The sequence below is a fragment of the Sapajus apella genome, unplaced genomic scaffold (assembly GCF_009761245.1).
Source record: "Sapajus apella isolate SASKATOON/1434 unplaced genomic scaffold, GSC_monkey_1.0 scaffold71, whole genome shotgun sequence".
NCBI lineage: Eukaryota > Metazoa > Chordata > Mammalia > Primates > Cebidae > Sapajus > Sapajus apella.
Genome location: NW_022437011.1, coordinates 2235692 through 2247554, shown reverse-complemented (window position 1 = coordinate 2247554; position 11863 = coordinate 2235692). Strand labels below are relative to the sequence as shown.

Sequence of the window (11863 nt, the reverse complement as noted above, 5' to 3'; positions counted from 1 at the left end):
ACGGGGTCCTAGGTGGTGGCCGCCCCAGGGTAGTGCAAGTGCCCCACAAATCCCTGAAATGTGACCAGCAATGGCTCCAGAATCTCACAGTAAGAAGGAACTTGGGGGCGTGGGAGGCAGATCAGGTTGGAAGGGACTCAACACACTCACTGATGGATCTAAGCTCTCACGTCAGATGACAAAGACAGCAGCGCTTCCTGAAAAGGCTCTGAGTCCCACTTGGTGCGTGACTAAGAAAGCACACAGCTGTCCACCTGTGTCAGATCCTATTGCTGCTGTTGTAAATCCTTAGTGAAGCCTGTAGGGGAAGTGACAGTCATTGCTGGTGGTGAGTGGGGTGACTGATGTGCTCCCAAGGCTCTCCTTGATTCAGGCACTTCATGCACCACATCACCGTGCTAGACTGGTAGTCCCAGGAGGCTGAGTCATGGGGCGATGTCGGGATGCTCCTCTCAAGGGGGCTGTGTCTTGTGAGTGGTCGAGTTGGTGGGGATGGCAGCTCTCTAGCTGGGAGGCAACAGACCTCCGTGTGTGGGTGTGGGGTGGCGCAGGCTTCTCACCTGGGAGACCAGATTGAATCTCAAATTCCTGCCTGCCTTCCGCACTTAAGCCGCTTCCTCGCTCAGCACTTTGTGAAGCTCAAGTTCAAAGTCCTGAATGAAAGCCTTGATCATGAATCTGACCCGATGATGATACAAAGCTTCAATTATGGAGCTTGTAAAATGATCCTGATATATGTGTGCTTCCCGACAATTCTTCTGGATTTCAGTTGTTCCCCTGTGCCCTTTGGTAAACATGTTTTGAAAGCTGCAAAAAATGGAGGCTTGAGCAGGGAGCCTGGTAGAGTTTTGTGAGGAAGTGGCCATCAGCCTGTTGGGCAAAGATGCTGAACTCCAGTTTTGGAGGAATGTCTGGTCATCTAAGCCATAATGATAATTAGCTTTTTGAAGCATCTTCTATGCCTGAGTACCAGACTTATGGCTCATTTTTTTTTTTAAGACAGGGTCTTGCTCTGTCACTCAGGCTGGAAGGCAGTGGCGCGATCATAGCTCACTGCAGTCTTAAATTATTCTGGGGCTCAAGCTCTCCTCACTTCAGCCTCTCAAGCAGCTGGGACTATAGGTGTGTACCACCCTGTCTGGCTAATTTATTATTATTATTTTTTTGAGATGGAGTCCCGCTCTGTCACCCAGGCTGGAGCACAGTGGTGCAATCTCGGCTCACTGCAGGCCTAGCTAAGTTCTGTATTTTTAATAGAGATGGGATTTTACCATGTTGGTCAGGCTGGTCTCGATCTCCTGACCTTGTGATCCACCCACCTTGGCCTCGCAAAGTGCTGGGATTACAGGTGTGAGCCAAAGTACCCGGCCTAATTTTTGTATTTTTAGAGACAGAGTCTCCCTAGGTTGCCCAGGCTGGATGTGGCTCATTTTATTAAATCTTTGCAGCAATGCCATGTGGTCTGTAGTATAATTCAATCTGAATTTTATAGACAAAGAAAAGAAATGAAAGTTTAGTGACTTGCTGAAGGTCACCTAGCCAAGAAGTGGCAGATGAGCAATTTGAACACAGGCCTGATTCTAGGGCCACAGCACTTGCATTTGATGCTGGTCTGCTGTGAGGTGTTATGAGGCCCCAAGGGTGAAGCAGAGCAACCAAGTGTCTCTCTAGCTTGTGTGTCCATGTAAATAAAGCAAGAGACCTAACAGCAAGTAGAGGGAGAGGGCTTACTGCGTCCTCTGTTAGGCCAAATGAAAGAACTGGCCCAGATCATACAACTATACACTCAAGATATGAAGAGGAGGCCAAGGCAGGCAGATCACTTGGAGCTCAGGAGTTCGAGACCAGCCTGGCCAACATAGTGAAACCCCTTCTCTACCAAAAATACAAAAAATTAGTTGAGAGTGGTGGTACATGCCTGTAATCCCAGCTACTTGGGAGACTGAGGCAGGAGAATCACTTGAACCCAGGAGGCAAAGGTTGTAGTGACCAAGATCTCGCCACTGCACTCCAGCCTGGGCAGCAGAGCGAGACTCTGTCTCAAAAAAAAAAAAAAAAAAAATTGGGGCTGGGGGGCAGCTGCTCATGCTTGTAATCCAAGCACTTGGGGAGGCTGAGGCGGGTAGATCATGAGGTCAAGAGTTCAAGACCAGCCTGGCCAAGATGGTGAATTCCCGTCTCTACTAAAAATACAAAAATTAGCTGGACACAGTGGCAGGCACCAATAATCCCAACTACATGGGAGGCTGAGGCAGAATTGCTTGAACCTGGGGTTGGAGATTGCAGTGAGCCAAGATCCTGCCGCTGCCCTCCAGCCTGGGCAACGGAGTGAGACTCCTTCTCAAAAAAAAAAAAAAGTTGAAGTATGTTTGGAGTAAGGAGTGAGGTGGTGATCATGCCTGGTAGGTTTTGTTTGTTGATTGGTTGGTTTTTGTTTTTGTTTTTATTTTGATAGAGTCTCGCTGTGTCACCCATACTGGAGTGCAGTGGCATGACCTCAGCTCACTGCAACTTCCACCTCCTGGGTTCAAGCGATTCTCCTGCCTCAGCTTCCCAAGTAGCTGGGATTACAGGCATATGCCACCACACCAGGCTAATTTTGTGTTTTTCATAGAGAAAGGGTTTCACCATGTTGGCTAGGATGGTCTCGATCTCCTAGCCTCAAGCAATCCACCCACCTCGGTCTCCCAAAGTGCTGGGATTACAGGTGTGAGCCACTGTGCCTGCTGGCCATCCCTGGTAATTTTAACATCCAAGATCCTGACCCATGGTTTGGTCTATTCTCTCCTACAAGAGTCCATCTGTTGCACTTTTCAGGATTTCCACAGCTGGGAGGGAACTTCTCTTGTTCAGAAAGGCAAAATAGCTTTCATCACTGTCTTATTTATGCATTCACTCATCTATTCTTTCAATATTCAAAGACATTTGTAGAGAGCCTGCTGTGTACCAGGAATTGTGTTGAGCAAACAGACCAGCGAAACATCTGCTCTTGTGTTGCTGTCATCCTAGTGGGACTGAGACTATTGCTACTTTAAAATAAGAAGAAAAGCGTACCGTATGTGATTTGGAGAAAGAACAGGGAAATGAGTGAGGCGAGAAGGATAGCTTGCATCTTCACATTTGAAGTGGTCTAGGAGGGGCTCACAGAGAAACAGGCATTTCAGAAAAGCTGGGAAGGAAAGTCTAGGCTGACTGCAAGTGCAAATGCCCTGGGACCAGCCTCGGACTGAGTGAGGAAGGCAGGCAGATGGTCGGGTGCCTGGAGAGGGTGACAGAGGGAGACCCACCGAGATGGGGTGTGGGGAGTGATGGAGGGCTAGAGGGGACGGGGCCTTGTCCCAATCGGGGCCTTGCTCGACTGAGATGGGGTTTTCACAGTCCCGCTGCATGGCTGGGAAACATTGCAAACAATTATCAGCCACTGCTGCATGCTAGGCAAAGACCCTGAGAGGGCCGTGGTGGAGGGGAGAGGAGAGTTCCCAGGCTCACTTGCTGCACTGGGACTGGCTCTCCACCCTTGCTTCTCCCATCCTGTGAGTAGCGTGGACCTCGACCCACCAGAGCCCTGGAGAGAAGAGGGAGGGAGGGCTTATGCTCTCCACTGTGGAAGCACCAGGAGAGGCTGGAAGCAGACGAACAGCAGCCCAAGCCTCTCTGAGCACGGAGTAAGAAACCTTTGCTGAGTGCAGCATGTGGAATGGACCCTGTGTCCTCGTAGTTCTTCTGGAGGTTTTCCAAGGAAGCAAAAGCTGCCCTGCAAGGTTCACAAGAAGCTCCTGACTATAGCCAGAGTGGGAAAGATGAGGTGGAGACAGTGAAGTCATCTCAGGCAGGGCGGCACCCTCCTCTCCTGGCTGCTGGAACCGCTGACCTCACCTCCTTCCCACACCCAGGAACCCAGAAGGGAGCTGACGGCTGTGGGGGAAGGGCTACAGGGACTGTGACAGGTTCTGGGAACCATGCTCTGGCAGGACAAAGCAGTCTTTCCCTGCAGCATGGCACTTTCTCTGGGGTGCTGGCAGGGTGCTGTCCACTCACAGGGGGAAGGTTGGAGTGGAGGGAGTCCCTGTATGTGTGGCCTGGCTCTCTCAGCTCCTGCTGTGTGGCTCCCACGCATCAAACTCCCACTCAGGGCTGTTCTCCATCCCGTAAAGCAAGGAGCTGAGCTAGGGGCTTCTTTTTTATTTGTATTTATTTATTTATTTTTGAGACAGGAGCTCACTCACTTTGTCACCCAGGCTGGAGTGTGCATTGGTGCAACCTCTGCCTCCAAGCTTCAAGCAATTCTCCTGCCTCAATCTCCTGAATAGCTGGGATTACAGGTGTGACCCACCATGCCGCCTGGCTAATTTTTTGTATTTTTAGTAAGAGATGGATTTTTGCCATGTTGGCCAAGCTGGTCTTAAACTCCTGACCTCAAGTGATCCACCCACCTCGGCTTCCCAAAGTGCTGAATTACATAGAGGCATGAGCCACCGCGCCCGGCCCTTGCCTTTTCTTTCATTCTACAGCTGCATCCAGAAAGCCCACTATGTGCCTGCTCTCCACACTGGGGGCCTTGGCTTCAAGGAGCTTAGTCCAGGGGGCTCGTAGGGCCAAGCCTATGGGTCCCCTGCTAGCTTCTTATCTCCGCATGGGGTAAAGTGCAAAGCTGTTACCTGCTTGTGGGTGCATCCCAGATGGGCTGATGTTTTCTCCCTTATCTTCATCATTTATGTCACCTCCCCAAGGAAACATGCCAGGCCTTACATTTGAAAATACAGTCTGTGCTGGGCACAGTGGCTCATGCATGTAATCTCAACACTTTGGGAGGCCGAGGCAGGCAGATCACCTGAGGTGAGGAATTTGAGACCAGCCTGACCAACATGGAGAAACCCCAACTGTGCTAAAAATTCAAAATTAGCCTGGTGGGGTGGTGCATTCCTGTAATCCCAGCTACTCAGGAGGCTGAGACAGGAGAATTGCTTGAACCTGGGAGGCAGAATTTGTAGTGAGCCAAGATCGTGCCATTGCCCTCCAGCCTGGGCAACAAGAGCAAAACTCTATCTCAAAAAAATAAAAAGAAAGAAAATAAAAAAAGAAACTGCAGTCTACGGCTATACCACCCTGAACGCACCCGATCTTGTCTGAAAATACAGAGCCCTGACGTTGATCTGCCCGCTCACAAGCACATTCACAGGCTCCCAATGGCCTACTGAATCAAAGCCTGTCTCTGCCTGGCATTTATGACGTCCACAGTCTAGGGATTATGCTTCCCTTCCGCTCCGTTTTCACACCCCACACTCCAGCCCTTTGGACTCTGTAACCTCCTCAGTCCTCATAAGGACATCACTTCCCAGCCTCAGGCCTTTGATGTGCTCTGCCTGCAAGGCCCTCTTCCTGTAACTCCACCAGCTAGATGTTCACATAGTTCTTTATATTTACCTGTATTATATAAAACATTGCTGAATTCTCCTAAAGACTTTGTGGCACGGATATCCTCCTTTTGAGAGATTTGTCTAAAGTCGTACAGCTGGTAAACAGCGGGGCCAGAAGTCACTCCTTAAGCTTCAGTGCTGAGCTCTGTCCCCCTCACAGTGCCTCTCCCAGCTCCTGAGTAGATGTGGGGCCTCTTCTCTGGAGGGACCACAGTTGCCTGAGGGCAGGGCCTGAGCCTCTCCAGCCTCCCCAGTGGGGGCCATTGCTGTCCAACACATGCTGTTTCTTCTGCTCTCCTGGACTTTGGCCATCACCCTTCTCATGCTTGGGGAGAACAGGCTCTTCCGGCAGCCACCCTGGGGCAAGCCTGGCTCTCCTCCCTCCACTAGGCAGGTAGGGCCAACTGCTGTGCAGACATGCAGCCACCATGACTCATCCTCAGCTTGGGCATGGCCCGCCTGTCCCTGAGCAGAGCTGTGGGAACCAGCTGGGTGGGTCCCAACTGGCAAAGTAGCCCATCCACCCACTTTTCCTATGAGCCCAGGCTCAGCGATACGGTCCTTGCTTTTCCCACTTGGACAATGGACTTAAGGAGATCATGCTTTAACCCTCTAGGTGTGCCTACCAATCAGAGCTGTGTCTTCCTATATCAAAACCCGCCCAATCCGGCTGGGTGAGGTGGCTCACGCCTGTAATCCCAGCACTTTGAGAGGCCGAGGCAGGCGGATTATGAGGTCAGGAGTTCAAGACCAGCCTGACCAACATGGGGAAACCCCATCTCTTTAAGGAAAAAAAAAAAAAAAAAAAAACCCACCCAATCCAACCATGTTCCCTAAGATCATGAGAAAGAGTTTCTTATAAATCTGGCCTCGAATTCTGGGAATAACTTCCACTTGGATATGAATAATGGCTGTTCACTTTCATCAACAGCTATGTGCTTGGCACTATTCTGTTTTGTGTTTTGTTTTGTTTTGAGACAGGGTCTCACTCTGTCACCCAGGCTACAGTACAGTGGCGTGATCTCGGCTCACTGTAACCTCTACCTCCCTGGTTCAAGAGATTGTCCAGCCTCAGCCTCCCAAGTAGCTAGGATTACAGGCCTGTGCCACCATGCCCAGCTAATTTTTTTTTTTTTTAATAGAGACAAGATTTCATTATGTTAGCCAGGCTGATCCCAAACTCCTGGCCTCAAGTAATCCTCCCACCTCAATGTCCCAAAGGGCTGAGATTATAGGCGTGAGCCACTATACCTGGCTGTGCTTGACACTATTTTAAACTTAACAGACCAGGTGCAGTGGCTTACACCTATAATCCCAACACTTTGGGAGACCAAGGCGGGCGGATCATCTGAGGTCAGGAGTTTGAGACCAGCCTGGGCAATGTAGTGGAACTCTGTCTACTAAAAATGCAAACATTAGCTGGGCGTGGTGGCAGATGCCTGTAATCCCAGCTACTCAGGAGGCTGAGGCGGGAGAATCGCTTGAACACAGGAGGTGGAGGTTGCAATGAGCCTAGATCGTGCCACTGCACTCCAGCCCGAGCGACAGAGAGAGAGTTTGTCTCAAAAAAGTGTTACACTCAACAAAGCTTTTGCCTTGATCCCTGATGGTGGGAGGATAAGACAGAAGGAAAATTTTTATCCAATTGTTTAGACACAAGAGCTCAATCTCAGGGTAGAGAAGAAAGTTAACCTGGGTCATTGTCAGTGTCAGAGTGAAATCTAGTAACTTGGTCCTCTACCTCCCCCAGCTCCAGTGTTATTTCCAAGGCATCAAACTGCCTCCTGGGAGCGAGGAGGATGCTGCTTCTGTTTAGAGCAAGGGTTAATGCAAAAGAAAGTTAGCAATGTATGCAGTTTTGATGTTGTGACTTCACCTTTATTAGAAATGGGAACAAGCCAAGGAAAAGGTCCCAGCGAAACCTGAGGTAATTAATGTGGCCAGAAAGAGGCAAGAATCCATTAGATCCAGATACAAAAGCAAAGTTAATGGCCTGAACTAAAATGCTAACGGAGGCGAGTTAGGGGCCAGCACCCCCACACAATTTTCCAGAGTGCTTTAGCGAATTGAGTAGAGGCTGCTAGTTCTCTGTATTGTGTGAGAGCTGACTGTAAATGGCTCAAACAGCTGACACTGAAAGCTTTCAGCACACTTGTCTTTTTGAAGCTGGGAGTAAATGTGATAGGCCAGCTTTCCCCAGCCACCTCTGTTGATTACGTTGTTTTTTAAAGTAGCATTTTAGATCACTGGATTGATTTGCTAATTATACAGGGTAAGTCTTTGTTTGAAAGAGATAGTCTACTCAGGGGGAGGGATTATTTATTTATTTATTAATTTTTGAGACGGAGTTTCACTCTAGTTGCCCAGGCTGGAGTGCAATGACACAATCTTGGCTCACCGCAATCTCCACCTCCTGCATTCAAGTGATTCTCCTGCCTCAGCCTCCCAAGTAGCTGGGATTACAGGCATGCGTCACCATGCTCGGCTAATTTTAGTATTTTCAGTCGAGCTGGGGTTTTACCATGTTAGTCAGGCTGGTCTCAAACTCCCGACCTCAGGTGATCCGCCCGCCTTGGTCTCTTAAAGTGTTGGGATTATAGGCGTGAGCCCCCGTGCCTGGCCAGGGGGAGGAATTATTACAGTGGGAGCTAACTTTCAACTCAAAGGAGTTTCAGGAATCAGATCCAGAAATTCAAACCTGGAGAGGAAAAGGAATAATGTGAGAGCGAAAGAAAACGATTGTGACCCTTTGCTTAGGGTCCTGGGCCTGTGGGCAGCCTGACTCAAGAAGCTCCTACTCTTGGGCCTGACGCGGTGGCTCATGCCTGTAACCCCAACACTTTGAGAGACCAAGATAGGTGGATCGCTTGAGCCCAGGAGCTTCAGATCAGCCTGGGCAACATGGCAAAACCTCAGCTCTACAAAAAAAAACAAAAATTCTTAGGGCGTGGTAGCACATGCCTGCTGTTCCAGCTTCTCCAGAGGCTGAGGTGGGAGCATCACCCGAACCTGAGAGATCAAGGCTGCAGTGATCTGCGATTGTGCCATTGCACTCCAGCCTGGGTGACAAAGTGAGATCCTGTTTCAAAAAGAAAGAAGCTCCCACTGTCATGGTCTCCCAACCAGTGGACATATTATAAAACTGATCTATCTTGTTCTAGAAGCTTGTCCTGGCTGGGCACAGTGGCTCATGCCTATAACCCCAGCATTTTGAAAGGCTAAAGAGGGAGGATTGCTTGAGTGCAGGAATTCTAAACTAGCCTGGGCAACATAGTGAGGACCCCACCTCTACATTTAAAAAAAAAAAAATTGGCCAGGTGTGGTGGCTCACACCTGTAATCCCAGCATTTTGGGAGGTTGAGGCAGGGGGATCTCAAGGTCAAGAGGTGGAGACCATCCTGGCCAACATGGTGAAATCCCGTCTCTACTAAAAATATAAAAACAGCTAGGTGTGGTGACACACACCTGTAATCCCAGCTACTCAGGAGGCCGAGGCAGGACAGTCACTTGAACCTGGGAGGCAGAGGTTGCCATGAGCCAAGATTGCACCACTGCACTCCAGCCTGGTGGCACAGTGAGACTCTATCTCAAATAAATAAGTAAATAAATGTAAATAAATAAAAATAAAAAATTAGGTTGGGTGCAGTGGCTCAATTCTATAATCCCAGCACTTTAGAAGGCCAAGGTGGGCAAATTACCTGAGGTCAGGAGTTTGAGACCAGCCTGGTCAACGTGGTAAAACCCCATCTCTACTAGAAATTAAAAAAAAAAAAAAAAAATTAGCTGGGCATGGTGGTGGGTGCCTGTAATCCCAGCTACTTGTGAGGAGGAGGCAGGAGAATTGCTTGAACCAGGGAAGCAGGTTGCAGTGAGCCAAGATCACGCCACTGCTCTCCAGGCTGGGTGACAGAGTGAGACTCCATCTCAAAAAAATAAAATAAAATAAGATAAAAAATAAAACATTAACCAGGTGTGGTGGTTCAGACCTGTAATCCCAGCTACTTGTGAGGCTGAGGTCAGAGGATCGGTTGAGCCCAGGAAGCAGAGGTTACAGGTTACCGTGAGCCATGATCATGCCACTGCACTCCAGCCTGAGTGAGAGGGTGAAGCCCTGTCTCAAAAAACAAAACAAAAAAAAGCAGCAGGAGCAGCTTGTCTTGATCCATTTTTGTGCTGCCGTAACAGAATACCTGACACAATGGGCAATTTATAAAGAACAGAAGTTTATTGGCTTATGGTTCTGCAGACTGGCAAGTCCAAGATTGAGGGCTACATCTGATGAGGGCCTTCTTGTTACATCATAACATGGTAGAAGGCATCACATGGCAAGGGGCCATGCATAGGAGAGCAAGAGGGAGCAAATTCATTTTTTTTTTTTTGAGATGGAGCTCCTCTCTTGTTGCCCAGGCTGGAGTACAATGGCGCGATCTCAGTTCACTGACTTCTGCCTCCCAGGTTCGAGCAATCCTCCTGCCTCAGTCTCCCGAGCAGCTGGGATTTCAAGCATGCGCCACTAGGCCCAGCTAATTTTTGTATTTCTTAGTGGAGACAGGGTTTCACCATGTTGGTCAGACTGGTCTTGAACCCCTGACCTCAGGTGATCCACTGCAACCTCTGCCTCTTGGATTCAAGGGATTCTCCTGCCTCAACCTCCCTAGTAGCTGGGATTACAGGCATGCGCCACACCACGCCCGGCTAATTTTTGTATTTTCTAGCAGAGACAGGGTTTCGCCATGTTGGCCAGGCTGGTCTCAAACTCCTGACCTCAGGTGATCCACACTCCTCGGCCTCCCAAACTGCTGGGGTTACAGGTGTCAGCCACTGCACCAGATTTATTTTTTTATATATTTTTTTATTTTGAGGCAAGGTGTAGCTCTGTCACCCAGCCCAGGCTGGTGTGGAGTGGCACAATTATGGCTCACTGCAGCCTTGACCTCCCAGGCTCAAGCAATCCTCCTGCCTCCAAACTCACTTTTATAGCAAACCCACTCCCATGATAACTGCATTAATCCATTTGTGAGGGAAGAGTCCTCATGACCTAATTACCCCTTAAAGTTTCCACCTCTCTCTCTCTCTTTTTTTTTTTTAAAGACAGAGTCGGCCGGGTGCGGTGGTTCACGCCTGTAATCCCAGCACTTTGGGAGGCTGAGGCGCGCGGATCACGAGATCAAGAGATGGAGACCATCCTGACGAACATGGTGAAACCCTGTCTCTACTAAAAATACAAAAAATAGCGGGCTGTGGTGGTGCATGCCTGTAGTACCAGCTATTTGGGAGGCAGAGGTTGCAGTGAGCCAAGATTGCACCCCTGCACTCCAGCCAGGTGCCTGGCAACAGAGCAAGACTCTGTCTCAAAAAAAAAAAAAAAAAAAAAAAAAAAAAAGACAGGGTCTCACTCTGTCACCCAGGTTGCTGTGTAGTGGCACAGTCACAGCTCACTGTGGCCTCACCCACACCTCCTGAAGCAATCCTCCCACCTCAGCCTGAAGAATAGCTTCGACTACAGCATGTGCGACCACGCTCAGTTAATTTCGGTTTTCGTTTTTGTTTGTAGCAACAGGGTCTCACTAGGTTGTTACCCAGCCTGGTCTTGAACTCCTGGGCTCAAGTGACCTTCCCACCTCAACTTCCCGAAGTTCTAGGATTACTGATGTGAGCCACTGTGCCTGGCTAGGTCCCACCGCTCAAAACGGTTCCATTGGCTTTCGTTTTTGCTTTTGGCCCGAGTGGTTGCTGCCAAGAAACCTGGGAAGGTGGTGCTTGTCCTGGCTGGACGCTACTCTGACACAAAGCCGATATCATGAAGAACATTGATGATGGCACCTCATATCGCCCCTACAGCCACGCTCTGGTGGCTGGAATTGACCTCTAGCCTCGCAAAGTGGCAACTGCCATGAGCCAGAAAAAGATCACCAAGAGGTGAAAGATCAAGTCTTTTGTGAAAGTTTATGACTACAGTCACCCGATGCCCACAGGAAACTCTGTGGATATCCCCTTGGACAAAACTGTCATTATTTACAATGTCTTCAGAGATCCTGCTCTTAAACCTAAGGCCCAACCAGAGGCCAATGTCATGTTTGAAGAGCGATACAAGACAGGCAAGAACACATGGTTCTTCCGGAAGCTGTTGTTGTAGGTGCCTTGTTTTGGTCATTAAAAATTAAAGAGATTGCCGGGCGCGGTGGCTCACGCCTGTAATCCCAGCACTTTGGGAGGCCGAGGCGGGTGGATCACGAGGTCAAGAGATCGAGACCATCCTGGTCAACATGGTGAAACCCCGTCTCTACTAAAACTACAAAAAATTAGCTGGGCATGGTGGCATGTGCCTGTAATCCCAGCTACTCAGGAGGCTGAGGCAGGAGAATTGCCTGAACCTAGGAGGCGGAGGTTGCGGTGAGCCGAGATAGTGCCATTGCACTCCAGCCTGGGTAACAAGAGTGAAACTC

General features: G+C 49.4%; 1 pseudogene; it reads left to right on the top strand.

Moving 5' to 3' along the window:
* Positions 1 to 435: 435 nt before the first annotated feature.
* On the top strand, positions 436 to 11623 carry LOC116531608 (annotated as a pseudogene).
* The last annotated feature ends 240 nt before the right edge of the window (positions 11624 to 11863 follow it).